Below are 23,733 nucleotides of genomic sequence, written 5' to 3'. Positions count from 1 at the left end.
TTGACATGAACTAATATATGTGAAATATTTTACTATACAAATTTTAAATATGATAAAATTATCCCATGAGAGGTCAGGGAGCTGTATCTTTTATAACTGGCATTGTCAGCTTTACTGAAGGTATTTCTGGGGAATAAGATACAGGGCTCAATATAACAATCATAGTTGAAGACGGTAGACTTTCCTTCATGTGTTTATTTTTTAAACTTATTTTAAAGGAATAACTAGAGAATTTGGTTCAGGTTATAAATAAGAAGCATCCAGGGATAAGACTCAAGCATGAGTCAACATGAGTCAGCAATTCAGTAAGCCTGGGAACTGGAAATGAGTTGGAATGTAATAGCCTTCTATCACTTTAATATGAATAAAGCTTTTGAACCCCTGAAATTTCAAATGCTTGTGGTTGTCTGTTTGAAGACAATTTTGTAATACAAAATAATTCAGGGAAATATCTTCAGACAGGACAAAATGTTGCTACTGTGTCACATTAAGAGAAATATTTTATTTGAGTGACTCAAATAAGATGAAGTAAGAACTTTTACTATATGAAATCTCGGGGCATCCACAATTAGTGAAAGCTTGGATTGCCTAAAATGAAACTCGAAATGAACCATTTGAGGTGCAAATTTCAACAAATTTAACATTATAAAACAAGGGGAACTTTCAAGTCTCCAAACACTGTAATCATATAAAGAGGAGACCTGACTTTTTGAGAAAGATAATGACATTTTATTTCATCAATGTCTTCAGATCTATGAAATCTGGGTACTAGGGTGATTATGGGAAAGATCTTAGAGTTCCCTGCTGTGAATTCCTGTTATAGAAAAGTAAACAAACAGGCAAGCAATTATCTACTACCAACTATTGAGCCAATTAGAGACGAAAACAGGGACATGGAAAAATTATAAATTATAAGTGATAGTAATATCCCAAGTGATAGTCGCAGCCAGATCAGATGGTAGGTGCAATCATTCAGAACAAACCCCAGCTGTAGCTAACCAGGAGGGCATTACAGGTAAGTGTTTGTCAAATATTTGTCCAGGTTATAAGTAAATTCATTTAGCAAATTGATAATGTTAAGGTAAGTCAAACTTTAATTTTAACTAAGTTAACTGAGTAACTCTCTCTTTCATGTACAAAAATTGTATTTATCTCTCTATAAATTAGGATTTGGTCACTGTCTCAGAAGCAATTTGGAAATGCATACTAATTTTTTAGATTGCTGAGAAATAATTAAATTATAAAATTTAAAAAATAATTCAGATGAGATAAACACCAAGTAGCAATAGTTCCTCGGAGTCTTTGTGAGTGTGGTAGCTACTTATTTGACTATAGTATAAGACTCAGAAACTGGTTTAGTTTGTAATCCTACAAATCTTCTACAGAGGGGCCTTAATTAGGGCATACACTTTCCTAAGTCTTTGAATAACGTTCTGTGGTTTGCTTTGTATGCTTGGTTAGGGAGATAAAATCAGCATCACCAATTCTTTATTTACGGTGCTCTAACTCTAAAAGCAGCAAATTGGACTCACTGATGTGGCAGCTGATATCTTCCCCCATGTCTAAATCATATTGTTGGCAGTAAATTAGAGCTTGATGATCCTGGACGTATTCCCAAGCCTCTTCTGATCTACTTGTGTTGTTGGCCAGTGCTAAACTAACTAGAGTTAGTAAGTCACAATAAGCCATTCATCTGAACAGGGAATTGTGAAGAAGAAAGCACTGTAGATGGGGAAGTTTAGAAGCAAGCAGAAGTGCTTTTTTTTGTTTTTTTTTTTTTTTTTAACTCTTACGTTTCAATCTGAAAGGTTTTTGGATTTTATACATTGTTACGTACTTTAAAACTACACAGTCCTATTTTTTTCATTCTTATAAAGTACCTGGAAATATGATGTACTTAAATATAGGTAAAATTCAGTCTTGTAAGATGGAAAATGTGAATGTACTTAGCACTCCTGCACAGTGTACTTAAACATGATTAACATGGCCGGGTGTGGTGGCATACCCCTGTAATCCCAGCATTTTGGGAGGCTGAGGTGGGTGGATCACCTGAGGTCAGAAGTTCAAGACCAGCCTGGCCAACATGGCAAAACTCTGTCTCTACTAAAAATATAAAAATTAGCTGGGCATGGTACCATGTGCCTGTAATCCCAGCTACTCAGGAGGCTGAGACAGGGGAATCGCTTCAATCCAGGAGGCAGAGGTTGCAGTGAACTGAGATTGCATCATTGCATTCCAGCCTGGGCAGCAAGAGGGAAATTCCATCCCCCCAAAAAAAGATTAAAGTGGAAAATTTTATGTTACATGCATTTTACCACTTTAAAGTGATGAAAAAATAGGCAAAAGGTAACCAGAAAGCAATGATATATGTTTGCAAACTTCTAACTCACTTCACTCGTGGAAGTGCCTACAGAGTGTAAAATATCTTTAGTTATATAACTTCTTAGACAATTGGCCCCTTTAAAGCACTCATAATAATTTATTTCCTGTAGGTTGGTTACATGAAGAAGAAAATTTTGTCTGTTGGGTTTAACAAATGATGTGTCCCCAGTGTCTAGAATAGTGCCTGGCACAGAGAAAACACACAACGAATATGAGGCCACATTTCTTATTGTCTGGTAGGACACGTTATCTGCTAAAAATAAGAAAAAAACATGAACATATATATTATTATGACTCTACATTCTAGAAGACATTTGTTATAAGGCATTGTTTTTTAAACATAACTCACACTCCATTTCAAAATATATTTTTAATAAAGACACCCTTTACATGCCCATACCAGTATCTCCCAAATCAACATCCCACACCATTCACTGCTCTCTGGAAATTTAGCAGATGTGTTAAGTACAAAAGAATTTTTGGATTCCAGCAAGATTGGGAAACTGGGCTATACCTTCCCACTTTTCTTCACAGAGGGAAATTTCATGACTTTTATTTACCCACTGAGCACTGCATAAGCCTCAAAGGGGAACTCCGCTATGCTGTGCTTCCCAAAACTTTCAAATTACACAGCAGGGTTGGGCATGGTGGCTCATGCCTCCAATCCCAGCATTTTGGGAGGCTGAGAAGGGTGGATCACTTGAGATCAGGAGTTCGAGACCACTCTGACCAACATGTTGAAATCTTGTCTCTACTAAAAATACAAAATTAGCCAGGCATGGTGGCAGGCACTGGCAACCTTGGCTACTTGGGAGGCTGAGGCATGAGAATCACTTGAACCCAGGAGTAGGAGGTTGCAGTGAGCCGAGATTGCACCATTGCACTACAGCCTGGGCAACACAAGTGAAACTCCATCTCAAAAAAAAAAAAAAAAAGAAAAAAAAATCATATAGTATTGTGAGTGTGTACCTGTGTATAAGACTTGTTAAGTATTTCCTGGAAAGTATGTTTCTTAGGCTGAGTGTTCCAAAATGCTCCAAAGAGTGTTCAAAAAAATGCTGCTTCATCTAAAAACCAGAGTGTTGATTCTAAGTTAATGATGCCATCTGCTAGGCAGAACCGTGTTAAATAACTAGTTAGTCAGCTGATGTCACTCATAGAGATGTTGTCCCTTTGGATCATCTAATCAAAGACAGGTTTAAGATTCTCAGAGTCACAAAGAAATGCCTAAATCGCCTTTCAGTATTAATTTAGCTTTCTGACACTGAGATACCCTTGGAGAAACAGCATTCTTAGGGCTACTTATTTTCATGTCATGCACATTATCCTAGCAGTCTTCCTTTCTGCTATGTTTATCGTAACTCTCCAATATTCATCTGCAAAGGTAAGCACAGTTATTTCTAATCTTAAGTCATTCATTTCAGTTTTTTCTGCAAAGTGAGACCACTGGTCTATTGTTGAGGATCAGGTAGAAAAACATGCTATGTGATGTCATGTTTTTGTATTATATTTAAAATATACCTCAAATAGATTTAGGTATACTTCAATTCTCTAGTTAATGTGTACTCTGTAAATTATATTTAAATGGATGTTAGTAAGATGCAGCTGAAGTTTAAATCTAGGTTTGCTGAGTTGAGTTTTGGTTCTTCTTTCATTAGGCTTTAGCTGTTTGCTCTCTTGCTAAAAATATTATGTAATTCAAGCAAGTCAGCCAATGTAGTTTTGTGATGAGTTCTTAGAAAAGGGAATTGACAGATCAAAGAAAACATACATTAAAAATTTTGATACATAGTGTCAAAATCTTTCAAAAGGCTGAGTCAGTTACATTTTTCATGTGGGAGTATCTGTTTACTCATGCTCTAGACAACCATGTGTATTACTAAATATTAAAAGTTATTAACAAATTGTTCCTCCAATAGTTTAGATTACTTGAATGGTAAGCTATTTTCAGGACCTTGCAATTTTTTTTAGACATGTATAGTTCTATTTTTATAAAATATCCTGTCTTTCTGTTCCTTTTACAAAAACTGTTAGTTTCAAAAAAAAAAAAAAGTTTTTCATACCGGTTTGTAAAAAGTCATTGTATTTTAAAATTAACCTTAATTTATTGACATACAACTTAGTGTGGAATCAAATTTATAGTCATGGTAACACTCTTCTCAGTCACTTACATGCCTCTATATATTGTTTAGTAGGAAAGAAGGGGACAGAAGTTATAGCTAATCCACTGGGAATTTAACATAAGTGGTGTATTTCATCTGTGCCTTTCTTTGCCTGTACTACTATTTTCTTTATTTCCCACTAGAATTTTCTTTTTTGTCGAAATATGGATATGCTCATGGGAAAATGTTACACATGCAGAAGTCATCTGCTATGAATGCCACAGAAAAAAACAGTTTGAGAAATATTTATCTAGCATTTTATTCCTTTTTCCAGTTTGGAGTGGAGAGGGGGCTGGATAGAGATAAATAGAAGAAAGGGGAAGATAAATCAGATCTATGGAGGTCAGATGATTTAAGAATCATGACATTCAACAAAACGAAACAGAGAGACCCTTTAGATTCCTTAAATTTCTACCCTTTTCCTGATATATTAGTTCTATCGCCCTGGCATTCCATTTCTTCCTCAGATGCAAGCAAGAAAACACAGCATCCTAAGAAGCTCCACAGCACTCTTGATATGGTTTCCCATAGAAATTCCCTTGATAATTAGCTAATATAAAGCATTCACATGAGTTTATTTGGGAATTGGCTGCTGTTTTGTTTTCCCTGTTGCTGCTGTTGAAATAGTTTGAGTCTGAAATCATTATGGCTGTGGTTACATTTCTTTGGCCAAAGGATGTTGTGAAAGCCTCCATCACCACAGAAACAGATGAATATTCCCCTGCTCATACTGGAAAAAAGTGAATTGGTGACAGCAGCTCGAGCTGCTTCATGGGAGGCCTTGAGCCACCACTTGGGCTCGTGAGTTCACGTCCCCAAACACGATGATCCATTTCCTCTCCTGCTGGTCCCAGGAACTTTTGAGCACTGACCAGCCTTTGTGAATTTTTTTTTAAATTCTTTTTCAGATTTCTGATGGCTTTTGTAAAGAAAGATGTTCTCACTATCCTTTCTGAAAAAAGAAACCTCTTTAATGAACCTGAGGATTAAAATTCCTAGGTTCTGATTTTCTGAGTCATAATCTTTCCAACTCCTGTTACAAATAATGAATGTAGTAACAGAAAATTTATAAACAGAAATAAGCAATAAACAAACAAATAAAAAAGAAATGACTCACTATGTCAGCAAGGCCATACTAATCCTGTTGATATTGTAGTGAATAGCTCATTTTTTTATATGAACTTATGTTTTAGGATCTTTAAAAGCCTGGGTTTAATTAAAGGTAACAAAAAAGAACAAAGGATTAATGGTTTTAATATACACAGATAATATAGTATTTTGGTACGGTGAATCATTCATCTTTATGATATAAAAAAATATCAAATATGGGCTGGGCACAGTGGCTCAGGCCTGTAATCCCTGCACTTTGGGAGGCTGAGGCAGGTGAATCACCTGAGGCTAGGAGTTGGAGACCACCCTGACCAACATGGTGAAACCCCTTTCTCTACAAAAAAATTAACTGGGCATGGTAGACGCCTGTAATCTCAGCTACTCAGGAGACTGAGGCAGAAGAATCACTTTAACATGAAGGCAGAGGTTGCAGTGAGACAAGATCATGCCACTACACTCCAGCATGGGAGACAAAGTGAGATTCTGTCTAAAAAAAAAAAAAGAAAAAGAAACACGTATGCAATGCAGCAGTGCAGTTGAAGTCGGCTAACTTCAGAAGATAGGTCTTTGTTTGATGTCTTAGAGCATTTACTGCTATAACAAAAATGTCATAAACTAGACGGCTTATAAACAACAAGCATTTATATCTCTCAGTTCTGGAAGTCGGGAAGTCCAAAATCAAGATGGTAGAAGATTCTGCCTCTGCTGAGGGCCTGTTATATCTAGGTGGCTTTTTTTTTTTTTTTGAGACAGAGTCTCACTCTGTCACCCAGGCTGGAGTGTAGTGGTGTAATATTGGCTCATTGCAGTCTCTGCCTCGTAGCTGGAATTACAGGTATGCACCACCACACCTGGCTACTTTTGGTAGACATAGGGTTCCACCATGTTGGCTGGGCTGCTCTCTAACTCCTGGGCTCAGGTAATCCACCTGCCTCAGCCTCCCAAAGTGCTAGGATTACAGGCATGAGTTCTAGATGGAGTCTTCTCGCTTTGCCTAGATGGAGTGTTCTCACTTTGTCTAGATGGTGGAAGGGCAAGGATGCTCTCTTGCTTTGTTCTCACTTGGTGGAAAGGCAAGGATGCTCTCTGGGGCCTCTTTTATAAGGACACTAATGTCAATTATGAGGCTCTGCCCACATGATCCAATCACCTCCCAAACACCCCACCTCTTACTACCGTCACCTTGGGGAATATAATTTCAACACACAAATTTTGGCAGAATACAAACATACAAACCATAGTATTTGGCTATTCAGTTAACTCAGTCATGAGTCTTTTGTTAAACATCGCTTAGCCTTTTTAGGCCTTAATTTGCCCATTTCTAAAATGAGGGTTGTTGATCTCTCAGTTTTTTTTTTAAATCCATACTTAAGTGTTTCTGCTCAAAGGCAAACACTGAGGAAATCTCTGTACCCACATTCCCAATTTTGTAAGTGAAAAGACCAGTTAGAAGAGCTTGATTTACCATCTCAGAAAGATAAAGAATGTCAAATTAAATGTTGCTTTTAGTCACAGATAGCTTCTGTTTTTTGAGAAAACTGAGAAAATGACTCTTCCATTGCAAGAATGCTATCTGTTGCATAGTTCAATATTTTCTTTTAAAATTTGGTCACAGTTCTGAATGTCTTCTGACATATAGTAAGATAGTATTTTTTCCCTTGTAAATAATGATTTCATTATTTTTATTTTACAAATATAAGTTCTTCAAGCAAAATTCAAATAATTCCAAGAAATTCCAAAAAAGATGTGGAAAATGATCTCAAATTCAATGACAACAAAATAACTAGAATTAGCCTTTGTGCACATCTTTATAAGTATTTTCTGAGCACTAGTACATAGGAAGAGATAGACAGCCTAACAGGGAAGGGTGGCAAATATACATAGCATGTATATTCCAGCTGTATAGCATTGATTTGATAATACTGTGATCTTCATTTAACTTTCACTTTAGGTTCAGGGGTAGATACGCAGGTTTATTAAATAAGTAAATTGCATGTTCCCAGGGTTTGGTATACAGATTATTTCATCATTAGGTAATCAGCACAGTACCCAATAGGTATTAATAGATTTTTGACCCTTGCCCTCCTCCCACTCTCCACTCTTAAGTAGGTTCCAATGTCTGTTGTTCCCTTCTCTATGACATATGTACTCAATGTTTACCTTCCCTCATAAGTGAAAACATGATATTTCGTTTTCTGCTCCTGTGTTAGTTTGCTTAGTTTAATGGCCTCCAGCTTCATCCATGTTGTTGCAAAGACATGATCTAATTCTTTTTTATGGCTGCATAGTATTACATGCTATTTATGTACCACATTTTCCTTATATAGTCTATCACTGATGGACACTTAGGTTGATTATATGTCTTTGATACTGTTAATAGTGCTTCAGTGAACATACCTGTGCATGTGTCTTATAGCAGAAAACTTTTTATAGCAGAATGAGTTGTATTCCTTTGGGTACATGCCCAATAATGGACTGCTGATTGCAATAGTAATTCCCAGTTCTTTGAGAAATTACTAAACTGCTTTCCACAATGGCTGAACTAATTTACGTTCCCACCACCAGTGTATAAGCATTGCTTTTTATCCACAACCTCATCAGCATTTGTTATATTTTGACCTTTTAACAATAACAAATGTGACTGGTGTGAGATGGTATCTTAGTATGGTTTTGATTTGCATTTCTCTAATGATTAATGGTGTTGAGCATTTTTTCATATGCTTGTTGTTCAGGTATTTGTCTTCTTTTGAAAAATGTCTGTTCATGTCCTTTGTCCACTTTCTAATAAGGTTGCTTTTTACTTGTAAATTTGTTTTGTATTATTTTAATAAAATTTAAAGTTTATTATTTTTAATCTAATGGGATAGAGAAATTGAATTTGAAGTTAAGGAAATGCTGAAGTTCAAACAAAAGGATGGAAGAAAAAGTTATGAAAAATATACAAATTTTCAAATTGAGTTTTTCCCCTTAATTTCATACTTTCACTTTTTGAAAAATTTTAAAAATTTGCTTGATACAGGAAGTAAGGAACTTACAGATCATAGACTCTGTCTGCTCTTCCTTCTTCTACCTTTTATTGGTTATATTATCATTATTTTCTTTTAAGGTTTCTGCAATTTCAATGTAATAGTCTGAGACCATGGTTTTTGAAACACCTTTATAATGTTGTTTAGATGCTTGAAGATTGCACACACACACACACACACACACACACACACACAAATGTTTTCATGCATTGAGCAGGATCTTCCACACTATCTGGTATTCTGCATTAGTATTTCTTGGTAGAAAGTGCACCATTTCAAATAACTGATTAAATTTTCTCTTCATTTTGGGGAATTTTCGTCTACTGTCTTTATGAGTACTTCTTCCCATTGCTTTTATTGATGTCTCCATTTCAGTGACACCAATTTTGCTTAAATTATTACAATTGTTTCTCATATTATTTCTTAAATCTCTATGCATTTTCCTCCTGTGCTTATGCAGTTAACCTAAGGCTTTCCATATGAGCAAAAGTTTTAGTCAAGAATGTTTTTCCTCTTCTTGTTTCTAGTTAATTTATTAAATACATGTGCAAGAGTGTTGCTTTCATTCTTAAGATATTTCTATAACCCTGTAATCATTATTTTTAGTCTATTATTTTATCAACGTTTCTTTGATATCCAAGTCTTATTGAAACCATGTTTTTATAGTGCTCACAAGGGGATCTACTTCTATTCTTTGCATTATATTTTTTTCTAAAACTTTTCTGTGTTTTTCCTACTTTCTGTTCCCCCATCCCCTAGAATATTTGTTCCCCTCTCTCCATTCTCTAGTTCATTTGCATAGTTACCAGTTCTTTTCATTTTGTTCAGGCTTGTTTTGTGGAGTTTTGACAAAAGCTTTAACTTGTTCTAAATTGTACAGATAAACTCTATTTGGCATCCTTTTTGGATCATCTGGGAAGATTCTTGGCTACAGATTGAAGACTTGTAATTATTTGTAGGCAATCGTCACAGGCTGAGAATGTGAACTTTGGGTAAAGAGAAAGAAAGAGATCAGCTTGAAACTGCCCTTGGCAAGGGAAAGGGACTTGGGGCTCTGCTCTAATTTCTTCTAATCTTTCTTTAAAGGCCTGTTCCACCTGATTAGGGATGCATCCTATTTCTATGAGCTTTAGCTCAGTCTCTAAAAAAAGTGCTGGATGAATTGTTAGGACATATACTACTTAGTGCTGAAACCTTAATGCCCTAACTCCCAATATTTCTTATTAGTAATAATGTTTAATGAAAGATGAAATGTACATCTGATGTTTCTTTCAATTTCAGCTGACATCTATGGTGGAGTGTAGGACCTGCTACTTTTATGATTCTTCAATATTTTCTCAGGTTTGTGTTAAAAATTTCATTTTGTTCAATTTTCTTTTCAAACACTGGGATGCAAGTATATATTCTCAATATTTTGTTGAAGAATTTTTTCTTTTAAATGCTGCTTCCAGGAAACATTGAAAATGGAGTTATACTGTACCAGAATCTTGTGTTCTTTTCCTTGACAACCATTTTTCAAGTGGTAGTAGGTTCTACCTATCTCTGAGTGAATATGAATTGAAATTTTATATATATACTTTTTAGTTTTTGTTAATTATTCATGTAAGTGTTGGGAGAGAAAATTTCTCTATTCTGGTTTATTCTGCCAACTGTGCCTGGGAATTTAAATGGTGTGTTTTTTTTTCTTTGTAATTTTCTTCCTTAATCCTTTTCTTCTTTTGTATTGTTATCATACCTATTATAAATATAATATAACATGATTTTTAAAACTATAAACTTTATCAAAAGGTGCATATTATTTCCATTATGTTTCCTGCAATTTCTCACCCGCCTCCCATAAATATTAACTGCTACAACGTCACATATATACTTTCAAATGTTCTTCATGCATATAAAATAACAAATGAATATAACATTTAATTTTTCTACTTTACACAAAACATGCCATGATATATACTCTGTCATGCTTATTATTTTTTCAATGTTTTAGAGAGTTTTTCACATAGGAACATAGAAATCTCCTTCATTAACTTTTTAAAGAATTTTATTTAAAGTTTAGGGGTACATGTGCAGGTTTGCTATTTAGGTAAACTTGTGTCATGGGGATTTTTTTGTACAGATTATTTCATCACCTAGGTATTAAGCCTAATACACATTCATTATTTTTCTTGATCTTCTTTCTCCTCCCACCCTCCGAGGAGTCCCAGTGTGTGTTGTTCCCCTGTATCTATCCATGTGTTGTCATCTTTCTCCTCCCACTTATAAGTGAGAATATGTGATATTTGACTTTCTATTTCTGTGTTGGTTTGCTAAGAGTAATGGCCTCCAGTTCCATCCATGTCCTGACAAAGGATATGATCTTGTTCTTTTAATGGCTGCACAGTATTTAATGGTGTACATGTACCACATTTTCTTTATCCAGTCTATTATTGATGAGCATTTAGGTTGATTCCATGTTTTTGCCATTGCAAGTAATGCTGCAATGAACATATGTGTGCATATGTCTTTATAACAGAATGACTATAGCCCTTTGGGTTCATACCCAGTAATGGGATTGCTGGGTTGAAAGGTATTTCTGTCTTTAGGTCTTTGAAGAATGGTCACACTGTCTTCCACGACGTTGAACTAATTTACACTACCACTAATGGCCAAGATGGCCAACGAGAAGCAGCAAGTATGTGTGGTTCTAATGGAGAGGAACAGAAGGGGTGAGTAAATACAGCACCTTTAACTGAACCATCATTATTTTTTAGAACAGCCTCAAACTCCATCGTATGCATATGTCATAACTTGTCTTCTATTGGTAGATATTTGTTTTGATTTTATTATTCTGATATTATAAATAATATTAAGAAACATTATGCACAATTTTAAGTTTGATGTTCATAGAGGTTTAACAGTTTACATTCTCCGTCAACTATGCGTGAGTGTTTGCCTATGACTTCACCAGTAGCGTTTATCAATCTTTTAGATTATTTCATTGTTTGATAAGTGAAAAGTGGTACACAGTAAATCCTCACTTAACCTCTTCGATAAGTGCTTGGCAACTTTTATTTTAGGCAAAATGACACATAATGAACAAAACCAGTTTTACGCTGGGCTAATTGATATAAACAAGTGTTAAGTTCTTATGACGTATTTCCAGTCACAAAAATGTCAGCAAACTTCTAAATAAAGACCAAAACATTTCTAATATTAAGCATCGAAATAAATGTCAGCTATACATGCATTCAAGAAAGGTTAATGAAAACAAGTAAGATAACAATCTGCCTAGTTTTCCCAGTTCTGGGTGGGGGTGGCCAGATCCTGTCCTGGTAGGTCAGGGTGCAGTGTGGGAGCCAGTCCTGGCGAGGATGCCATCACACTGCAGGGCACACTCACATCCACACCCTCACTGGCTCTGAGTGGGATCCTGTGGACACATCCATTCACCCAACGTGGAGATCTTTGGGATGTGGAGGAAACTGGTCTCCCCAGAGAAAACCCACACAGAAAGGCAGAGAACTGGCAGACTTCACACAGACAGTGGCCTCAGTCGAAAATCATTTTACATTTTCATCAATAAATCTAGAATGCATATAAAAAAATGGCATTGACTGAAACAATATTATTAGAGGACCTGCTGTATAAGCATAGTTGTAATTCATGCAAATCTTGTTTTAAATATGTTTAGACATATTTTCATATGTTTAGAAGCCATTTATACTTTATTTTTCTATCTGTTGGGTTCTTTGTACTTGTTTGTTTTAATTTCAAATTCTTTGTATATTTCATGCATACATCTATAGTTTATTCTCAACTCAGTTGGTGTGCTCTGTATTGAGGCAGATTCCTATCTACAGTATTAAGTTTAAGAACCACTGAATTAAGGGATGTGTACATTTATTCCTATGTGTATAGGACTATGAGTTTAATGAACGTAAAATATTACCACCATTTATGATGCTGATTTTATCATCCTGGGACTACGAAAAGGATTACATTTCCTTTTTATCTCAGATTATGAGATGATCCTTGACTCTTCTCAGTATTGAAAACTGATTTTACTCCCAGTACTGCATATCCATTGTGCGAGTGCTAACTGCCATGTGATATAGAACTAGGTAGTTACCCGCCAGGTGCAGTGGCTCATACTTGTAATCCCAGCACTTTGAGAGTCTGAAGCAAGTGGATCATGAGGTCAGGAGTATGAGATCAGCCTGATCAACATGGTGAAACCTCATCTCTACCAAAAATACAAAAATTAGCTGGGCATGTTGTATGCACCTGTAATCCCCCAGCTACTCAGGCAGGAGAATTGCTTGAATTGGGGAGGCAGAGATTGCAGTGAGCTGATTGCTCCACTGCCCTCCAGACTGGGCAGCAGAGGGAGACTCCACCTCAAACAAACAAACAAACAAACAAAAAAACTAGGTAGTTACCTTACAAAAGGTAGATTGACCAAATGGTCCTGATAGAGAAAGGCAAGTTCTGCTTAAGGCCGTTTTAATTTTTATTCTAGAAGGCAAATATTGATCCCAATGTCAGAAAAGACATTATTTCAATTTCCAAAAATATATTTAGATTTTACAAAGGGGAGCCTGATGCACACAAAAAACACAAACATGAACACACATACACACCTGATGGCCAGAAATTGTATACACAGTTTATCAATGCATGTATGTATGTATCTATCTTCCTTACATTTACTTATCCATTAGGTTAAAATAGTAGATTTTAATACAGAGTCAGCAGCTGTAAAAATTAAAAAAGCACCTACTTTTTCATTGCACTTTCCTTCAAAGCCAGTTGGGGTTACATTTCCCTGCCCTTGACAGCAGAGAAAATTTCATAATTTTAGGAAATTTCTTAGAAAATTTCATAATTTTAAAAAGTTATTCTTAGATAGAAAATCCTGTGGACTCCTTCCCAAGAGTAGCCTCAATTCATAAGTAAGATTATTATCAATTAAGAATTGATAATAATTGTGTTTAAGAATCACAATGTCAAATAATAATAAACAATAAACCTTCCCCCTTCCTCAGCATGGAATTCATAGTGGAAAGCTGCAGTGGGGAGGTGGTAGAGAGGGAGGGGATGAGGAAGTTGGGTCAGCTCCTTATTCTTTTCCACCTGGAGTCACCTCTGGTTTTCTGAGTTGGAGAAGTTAAAGGGAGAGAAGGAGAGAACTGAGAACTTCTTTTCTTTTTTCTTTTGAAACAGAGTCTCACTCCGCCACCCAGGCTCACCCAGGCTGGAGAGCAATGGCGTGGTCTTGGCTCATTGCAACCTCTGCTTCCCAGATTCAAGTGATTCTCCTGCCTCATCCTCCTGAGTTGCTGGGACTACAGGCACGCACCACCACACTTGGCTACTTTTTTGTATTTTCAGTAGAGATGGGGTTTCACCACATTAGCCAGGCTGGTCTGGAACTCCTGACCTCAGGTGATTCACCCACCTCAGCCTCCCACACAGTGTTGGGATTACAGGCATGAGCCACTGCACCTGCCAGGGGAGGACTTCTTTGGCTGGTACTCTGAATCCTGGGATTGGTGCTTTTATGCATATATTAATATGCATAAATGTGTAACCAATGGTAGAATTGGTCTTCTAATTACTGGACAAATAATAGGTTGATTAAGATATAATCCTGAAATAGCTGATCAATAATTCAGGGAAAAAATATTTAAATATTACATCACAATATACTACAAAATAATATCATAGATTTAGAAAGAAATTATAACAAACAAAAAAAAGCATACTTAAAAAGACTAGTAGAAAAGTTATGTAAATATTTACCCTACTCAAGCATGGGAAAGGTCATTCTCTGCATAGAAGCATAAAAAAACAGATAATTAAATTATGCTGCACAAAATTAAGATATTCTACATATCAAAAATGCCACATAATTAATAGACAATCTGAGAAAAAATATTTACAAATAAATCAATACATAGGTAGGGATAATTAGATGTCCTTTTTAAAATAAATCTTAAAAATTGTAACCTCAATAGAAGAATCAGACATTTAATCATGTTTGGCAAATGTTTAACAGTACAGAAAAATTTATCAGTTAAGATTGCACAGGCAATCAGTTGACAAAAACATGCTATGAAATGTCCATTAAGATTAATTCTGCGTGATGGAATTATGGACATTTTAAAATTTTTAAATATTTTTCTGAATTCTACATACAGAAAAAGTGTTGCATTTCTAAAAATACAAAACTCTGAAATAAACATAATTATTAATGTCCATTAAATCCATTTCAGAAGAATGGTGTGGGGAGATATTTGAATAATATATATGTTCTTCCTCTTAAATTATTTGTAGAAATAATTATATTTGTTCTATTGAAAATATGATGGGAATTATTCATTTCAAAAATACTGCTTGCAGAGCTGGTTTGCATTTCTAAAACTGAGTATCCTATTATAGTTTTGTAAGCTTACAAAAATGTCACAAATGGGAAAAAACACAAGAGGTTAGGTGTTGCCCTAAGCTTCATCACTGTGTATCTTTGAGTAAATCATTTACCTTTCTACCTTTTAGTTTGTTTATTAGATACCTGAGCTTTGAGCTTTCACTTAAATAATGTTTTGGCAGGTCAGGGAGACTCTTAATATGGGCAGCTAGAAGTGAATTTGCCTGGAGAGCAGGGGACCATTGAGGCCATAACTTATTCTGATATTAGCAGGAAGTCAGCTGGCGTAGTAATGCTTATTAACCAAGTTTTAGTCATGAACACGGAGGAGTAAGGCTAAGTATACATAATTTCTTTTTGAATTTGTTTCTATTCATTCCCATAGTCCTGTGACTTAAGAAAGTAACAACACATAAATAAAAAACGTAAAACACAGTTTTTCTAAAATAATAACATTAATAGAACATGAGCTGCCGTAATAAGAAACTCCGTTGTTTCTCACATCATCAGTGGCGTCCAAGTAGCTGTGCAAAGTCAGGATAAGTGATGATGCCTGAGACCTCTGACACTCAAAAAATACCCTTCGATTGCACTCATGAATGGGCTCTCTCAGGGAAACTTTCGAGAGGAAGGAATTTTGCAGAAGGTTATTAAAAACACTCCAGCAGTTGTGGGGCAGCAGCAGGGAGCACATGAATGCTAACTTTGCTTGAGTCATAAAGATACCATATTTTGGAAAATATGGATATTAAATGAGTGTGCAGAATGCATATGTGGTCAGTTCAGACACAATGTGATTGATTTTAAAAGAATAAGGAAAACAAAGCTCATTCCTTGGATTGGGTGTTCACTTACTGTTCTCTCCTGCAAAGGCTACAACCTTGCACCGAGGCAGCATCTACAGCAGAAGAGCAATGCTAAAAAGATTTTTTAAAACAGAAAGAATTTGAAAAGGGAAAATAAGTTCCAATTCAAATTGTTAACAACTTCAAGATATCTCCATATGTATAAACAAGCACATATAATTGATGTAAATTGGATTATATTATACATATGATTTGGCAACTTCATTTTTTTTTTACTCAGTGTTATTTATTGGTAGCTTCCTAAAAGATATATATCATTCTGTTTAGGGGCTATATAGTATTTTAGTGTATGGACAGATCATACTTACTTAACCAATCATGTATTAATGGAGATGTATGTATGCAACAGCTCTTCATACAGAATACATACTATGTAGTTGGCAACTGTGCTGGACATTGTGGTACTATGATGAGCAAGGGAGAGATGATTTCTGCTTTAAAGAGCGTATAGCTTGGTGCAGGGCTTCAAAATAAATATTCAGAGGCAGGAAAATGATGACCAGGAGATACTGATTTCTTCTGCCCTTGTGGCTACTGGACAGGGCCTGAGAGCAGGGGAGCATGTGGTTTAGCTGCCTCTGGCCCTGAGTAGCCCTGTGTGGTGCTTCCCAGAGCAGAGAAGCAATTAACAATGCAGCCTGTGGTCCTGGTAGGCTGTGAACAGAATAGGTGCACCATTCCATTACACATGGGGAAACCATGAAGGCGCTGCTCCCCTCCCAGCTCTGATTCACTCTGCAAATTAGAACAGCCACTTAGATAATGCACGATCCATTCTGCAAATTATAACGGCCTCAATATCTAAGAATGCTTGATATAAAAACAGTTTAGTTTAATTTAAATATGCATGAGCATAATCAGATTTCAAGGTTTGAATTTGTTGAGGGAAGAAAAAGGAAAACCTATTAAATTCCTTAAGTATAATTTCGACTACTTTATATATTGATATATTGATAAAAGTTACTTTTAAATACTGATAAAAGATTTACTGATACTTTACTAAAACAAGTTCAAATTTCTCATTTAAAAAATATTAGAAAATATTTTATTTAGTTCAAACTTTGATATCTTCCCTGCTTTGAATTGTAAATACATGGTATAAAAATAATAATGGTTTCACTCAAACCCCATTAGGAAGCAGCTAAGTACTCTAGTAGCACTACTGTGCCATAGAAATATTAGCAACTTATTCATCTGTGCTATCAAATGACAGACTGGGAAGCACTGGTCCAATCTCTGCTTCTTAAACTACTTATAATGAAGAATATATATATTAAAATTATACATATGTATATTATATCAATGAAAATATATGGCTAAAAAGAAAAAGAAAAGGAACATAAATACAAGCCCTCTTTCTAATATTAAGGTCCAGATATAAAATTTCCTTGTCAAATTGTTATAAAAGTTTAACTATTATTCTCAAAATTTTACCTTGTCATGTCATAAACCTGCTAAGAAACCAGTTTGCAGACCAGCAATAGAAAATGGACCAAACTTTGACTAAGTCTGATTTATTACTGTCAGATTCAAATTTTGAGTTATTAGAAGCAATACTATAATTCCTTTTCTTAGGTATACAACTTAATAAAGTTTTCTGATTAATTCTTTGTTATTAACTCTTAGAAATGGAACAACAGAGTCTTATTTTATTCTTCAGTAATAAATATATATAAATCAATTTGTTTTGCTGATAGCATGATAGTTTTTGTTACTGTATATGTGACTCTGGTCTTTATTCTTCCTGTTGTTGGTTTTATGTATCGGTAGAGTATGCCTATTTTAATATTAAAATTAACGTATACTAGAATAGCCAAAATGATTTTGTAAAAGAATAAAGTGAGAGGAATTAATCTTCCCAATATTAAGGCTACAGTAATGAAGACAGTGTAGAACTGATGGAAGAATAGAAACACAGCTCAGTGGGACAGAACAGAGAGGTCAGAAATAGATCCACACATGTACACACAATTAATTTTTGACATGGAAGAATAGAAACACAGCTCAGTGGGACAGAACAGAGAGGTCAGAAATAGATCCACACATGTATACACAATTAATTTTTGACAAGGAAGCAAAAGTAATTCAATAAAAAGGAATAGCCTTTTAACAAATGGTGCTGAAGCAATTAAACAGCCATAAGGAAAAGAAATAGAACCTCGACATAAACTTTATACCCTATACAAAAATTATCTCAAAATGGATCCTCAACTTATATATAAAACATAAAGCTATAAAACTTCTAGGCAAAACAAGCAGCCAGCATCAAAATGGCAGGATCAAATTCACACATAACAATATTAACCTTAAATGTAAATGGGTTAAATGCCCCAATCAAAAGACACAGACTGGCAAACTGGATAAAAAGTCAAGACCCTTCGGTGTGCTATATTCAGGAAACCTATCTCATGCAAAGACACACATAGGCTCAAAATAAAGGGATGGAGGAAGATTTACCAAGAAATTGGAGAGTGAAAACAATGCAGGGTTTGCAACCCTAATTTCTGTTAAAACAGACATTAAACCAACAAAGATCAAAAGAGACAAAGAAGGGCATTACATAATAGTGAAGGGATTAATGCAACAAGAAGAGCCGACTGTCCTAAATATATATGAACCCAATACAGGAACACTCAGATACATAAAGGAAGTTCTTAATGACCTACAAAGAGACTTAGACTCCCATACAATAATGGTGGGAGACCTTAGCACTCCACTGTCAATATTAGACAAATCAATGAGACAGAAAATTAACAAGGATATCCAGGACTTGAATTCAGATCTGGACCAAGCAGACCTAATAGACATCTACAAAACTCTCCACCCCAAATCCACAGAATACATTCTTCTCAGCACCACATCTCACTTATTCTAAAATTGACCACATAATTGGAAGTAGAACACTCCTCAGCAAATGCAACAGAACAGAAATCATAACAAACAGTTTCTCAGACCACAGTGCAATCAAATTAGATAGAACCCAGGATTAAGAAACTCACTCAAAATGGCACAACTACATAGAAACTGAACAACTTGCTCCTGAATGACTGCTAGATAATTAATGAAATGAAGGCAGAAATAAAGATGTTCTTTGAAACCAATGAGAATGAAGACACAGTGTACCAGTATCTCTGGGACACATTTAAAGCAGCGTCAAGAGGGAAATGTATAGCATTAAATGACCACCAGAGAAGTGAGGGAAGACATAAAATCGACACCCTAATGTCATGATTAAAACAACTAGAGGAGCAAGATCAAACAAATTCAAAAGCTAGCAGAAGGCAAGAAATAACTAAGATCAAAGCAGAACTAAAGGAGAGAGAGAGACACAAAGAACCCTTCAAAAAATCAATAAATCCAGGAGCTGGGTTTTTTGAAAAGATCAACAAAATAGATAGACCACCAGCAGACTAATAAAAAAGAAAAGAGAGAGGAATCAAATAGATGCAATAAAAAATGATAAAGGGGATATCACCACTGATCCCACGGAAATTCAGACTACCACCAGAGATTACTACAAACACCTCTATGCACATAAAGCAGTAAATCTGGAGGAAATGGATAAATTCCTGGACACTTACACCCTCCAAAGACTAAATCAGGAAGAAGTTGAATTCCTGAATAGACCAACAACGAGCTGAAGTTGAGGCAGCAATTAATAGCCTACCAACCAAAAAAGTCCAGGACCAGATGAGTTTATAGCCAAATTCTACCAGAGGTACAAAGAGGAGCTGGTACCATTCCTTCTGAAACTATTCCAAGCAACACAGAAAGAGGGAATCCTCCCTAACTCATTTTATGAGACCAGCATCATCCTGATACCAAAACCTAGCAGAAATGCAACTAAGAAAAGAAAATCTCAGACCCATGTTCATGAACACTGATGCAAAAATCTTCAATAAAATACTGGCAAACCAAATCCAACAGCACATCAAAAATATTATCCATCATGATCAAGTTGGCTTCATCCCAGGGATACAAGGCTGGTTCCACATCCACAAATCTATAAATGTAATCCATCACATAAACAGAACCAAAGACAAAAACCACATGATTATCTCAATAGATGCAGAGAAGGCCTTTGACAAAATTCAACAGCCCTTTATGCTAAAAACTCTCAATAAACTGGGTATTGATGGATCGTATCTCAAAATAATAAGAGTTATTTATGACAAACCCACAGCTAATGTCATACTCAATGGGCAAAAGCTGGAAGCATTCCCTTTGAAAACAGACACAAGACAAGGATGCCCTCTCTCACCACTCCTATTCAACATACTATTGGAAGTTATGGCTAGGGCCATCAGGCAAGAGATAGAAATGAAGTGTATTCAAATAGGAAGAGAGGACATCAAATTTTCACTGTTTGCAGATGACGTGATGGCATATTTAGAAGACCCCATCGTCTCAGCCCAAAATTTCCTTAAATGAAGCTCATGGATATTATGATGAACCAAAAAAGCGATCTCAAAAGAATACATACTTTGGTTTAATTCATGATTTCATTTATGTAGCATTTGTGAAATAATTATAGATATGGTGAGCAGATTCATGGTTACTAAAAGTAAGACATGGGGCTGGAACTGGGGCCCATGTGGCTATAAAGGGGTAGGATGAAGAAGTCTTGTGGTAATGGTGCAGTAAAGTGTCTTGACTGTGGTGATGGTTATGCATACAAAGAACTACACACACACACACACACACACACACACAGTGCACGTATAACTAGTGAAATCAGAATAAGCACTATGAGCTGAACCAATGACAGGTTTCTGGTTTTGATGCTGTACTATAATTACACAAGATGTTAATAATGGGGAAGGCATTAAAATATTAGATAGATCTATATCTGTATATATGTGACATCATCAATTTTATAATTTAATACTAAATTTTCTAATAAATCACTTGGACATTAAAAAAAGGAAGTCACGACATAATGTGAGAAGTTTGGGAAATTGTCAAAACAAAAGAGAAAGCAAGACATTTACCAGTATAGATCATGTATATTGATCTTTCAGTTATATAGTCTTATTTTTTGATGAAGAAAAATTGAGGAAAATAAACAAGAGCCTCCTAACACAAATGCTAGGCATGCTGGTGAGTCAGTACTTGGTTAATTAAAGCACTCGGTGCCTGTAATCACAGCACTTTGGGAGGCCAAGGCAGGTGGATAACGACATAAAGAGATCAGGATCATCCTGGCTAAGATGGTGAAACCCTGTCTCTATTAAAAATACAAAAACTTAGCTGGGCACCGTGGCAAGCACCTGTAATTCTAGCTACATGAGATGCTGAGGCATGAGAATTGCTTGACCCCAGCAGGTGGAGGTTGCAATGAACTGAGATCACACCACTGCACTCCAGAGCATCTCAAAAAAAAAAAAAAAAAAAAGAAGCAGCACTCGGCAGTCCTGAGAGCACTGTTTGAATTCATGGACTTACTGCATCAATGACTTCGAAAGTTTTATTAGGTAATGCAAAGTGACTTTCTATAAACAGTTTATTTTTAACCAAATAGTTTTCTAGAATAATTCTGAAAAAGGATAGTGCAAGATTAAAGGAATGAGCATCAAGTTAAATAGATTGTTCAAGTTAAATAGATTGTTTTTGAAGTCTGAGGATACTCGTACTTCACTCACTAAGACTTAAAAGAATTCCCACTTTTCATCAGTGATAGCATCATTGCTATGATGGAATGACCAGTCACTCAAATAGTTCCCTTTATGGTACACTTTCCACTGGGTCGATTGGAAAGTCTTGGGCTTTCCATTCCTGGTGTATGTTGGGTCCAAAGGAAAGAGAAGTCAAGAGGTGCTTTGAGAGGAAAAAAAAAGCAATTAAAGGAAAGATAAGGAAGAAGGTTCAAGTGAGAAACAAGGAAACCTTGTGTCCTCTCATAAGCTTGATAGAGAATGGCAGGTATCCAGAATGTAACTGATGGCTACAGTTCCCTGCCCCAGGGAATAGGAAAGGCTTTCAGGGAATTGTAAAGGAATTCAAAGGAGACTGAAGACAGAACAAGCATTCCGGGAATAGGAAGCAGACTCCTCCATAAGGAAATCCATGTGGAAGAGCTCCATCTTTTGCTATCTCAAGTGAGGCAACTCATCCTTAAAAGCAGACATCCTTAAGGTGGCTCATGTAGTGTGCGGGGATAGCAGATGAGAACTCTGTTTATATTCTTCCTTGACCCTTGCATTAAATCTGATATTTGAATTTTTGCCAATGAACCTATATAATGACATAACAGACATTTAGAGTCATAACTTTTACTAAATAAAGTAGATTTGTCATAATGTTAAACAGTAATTCTTGAGAAGCCACAAAACATTTTTACTTGGACAAAAGTGCATATGGGCCATTAGAAAATCCAGTGAGCAATACATTTTCAGTATTATTACTTTCGATAGGATCATGGAGGTAAGGTCCAGTCAATCCTCCTGAACCAGTAAATAATAAAAGACAACTCATTTTCTTTATGATTGAAGACTTAGAACACTTTGTTTCCATGCTTCTGCCAAAGGAGATGAAATTCTGAAGTGTGACTAGGTAGTGATGCCAGTTTAAAAAGCCAGTTATGAGGAATAAAATTAAAAAAGAGAGAGAGAAAGTAAGAAAAGAAAAGAGAAATACTAAAAATACTGGTTAAGAATATTTACAGAAATATTATTCTTTTATTTATTTATTTTTTGAGACAGAATCTTGCTCTGTAGCCCAGGCTGGAGTGCAGTGACGTGATCTTGGTTAACTGCAACCTCCACCAGCCAGGTTCAAGGGATTCTTCTCCTCAGCCTCCTGAGCAGCTGGGACTACAGATTCTCACCACCATGCCCAGCTAATTTTTGTATTTTTAGTAGACATAGGGTTTCACCCTGTTGGCCAGGCTGGTCTCAAACTCCTGACCATGTGATCCACCCGCCTCGGTCTTCCAAAGTGCTGGGAATACAAGTTTGAGCCACCACACCTGGCCTCTCTTATTCTTAATTCTTTTTTGAAAAGGACAATAAACACTGGGTTTACCCTCCTGGTGAGGCTAGTGAAACCCTAGCTTCACTACTTGCTGACTGTGTGAGCCCGAGTAAGTTACTTAGCATCTCAGGTGTTCATCTAGAATAATGACAATAAAATAACCTGCCTTATACTGTTGTTGTGAGGATTAAATTAACTAATGCATGTTCTTATTTTTATAACAATAAAGGTGTTAGAAACAGTGACTGTTACAGACTGAATTATGTCTTTCCAGAATTCATATGTTAAAATTTTAACTCCCACTTCCTCAGAATTTGGCCATTTTTTTTCAGTAGTTTCTTTAAAGAGGTAATTAAGGTTTAGTCAGGCCATTGGATTGGGCTCTAATTCAATGTGACTGGTGTCCTTATAAGAAGCAAATATTAGGAAACAACCACACACAGTGGAAAGTCCGTGTAAAGGCACAGGGAAAAGACAGCCCTCTAACAAGGCAGTGAGAGAGACCTCAGAAGAAACCAATCCTGCCAGCATTGTGATTTTTGCATTTCTAGCCTCCAGAAACATGATAAAATACATTTCTGTCTTTTAAGCCCCCCAATAAGTAGCACCCATCTGTGGCACTTATTATAGCAGTCCTAGAAGACTAATAAAGGGACAATAAAACAGATTTCTAGACATCTGGACTTTAAAGGTATTGTTAGATCTATAGAAATTTACTAATCCTTTCTAAATGTCCTATCTGATGGTTTGTGTTCTTGTAGAATATAATTAAAATTGGCATCTGCAATTTCTGTTTGCTGAGGAGT

At 35.8% G+C, this 23,733-nt stretch overlaps 1 long non-coding RNA gene across 1 annotated transcript in view; it reads left to right on the top strand.

The window, feature by feature from the left end:
• Positions 1-9,919: 9,919 nt before the first annotated feature.
• Positions 9,920-23,733, top strand: part of LOC144581513 (uncharacterized) — a 37,628-nt gene continuing 23,814 nt past the window's right edge. The window contains exons 1-2 of the long non-coding RNA XR_013532404.1: positions 9,920-10,021; positions 11,266-11,388. This is a non-coding gene — a long non-coding RNA (uncharacterized LOC144581513). The remainder of the gene's footprint in view (positions 10,022-11,265; positions 11,389-23,733) is intronic.

This window comes from Callithrix jacchus, chromosome 2, assembly GCF_049354715.1.
Source record: "Callithrix jacchus isolate 240 chromosome 2, calJac240_pri, whole genome shotgun sequence".
Taxonomy (NCBI): domain Eukaryota; kingdom Metazoa; phylum Chordata; class Mammalia; order Primates; family Cebidae; genus Callithrix; species Callithrix jacchus.
Note: the sequence above shows the minus strand (reverse complement) of the source record. Positions and strands in the feature narration are given on the sequence as shown.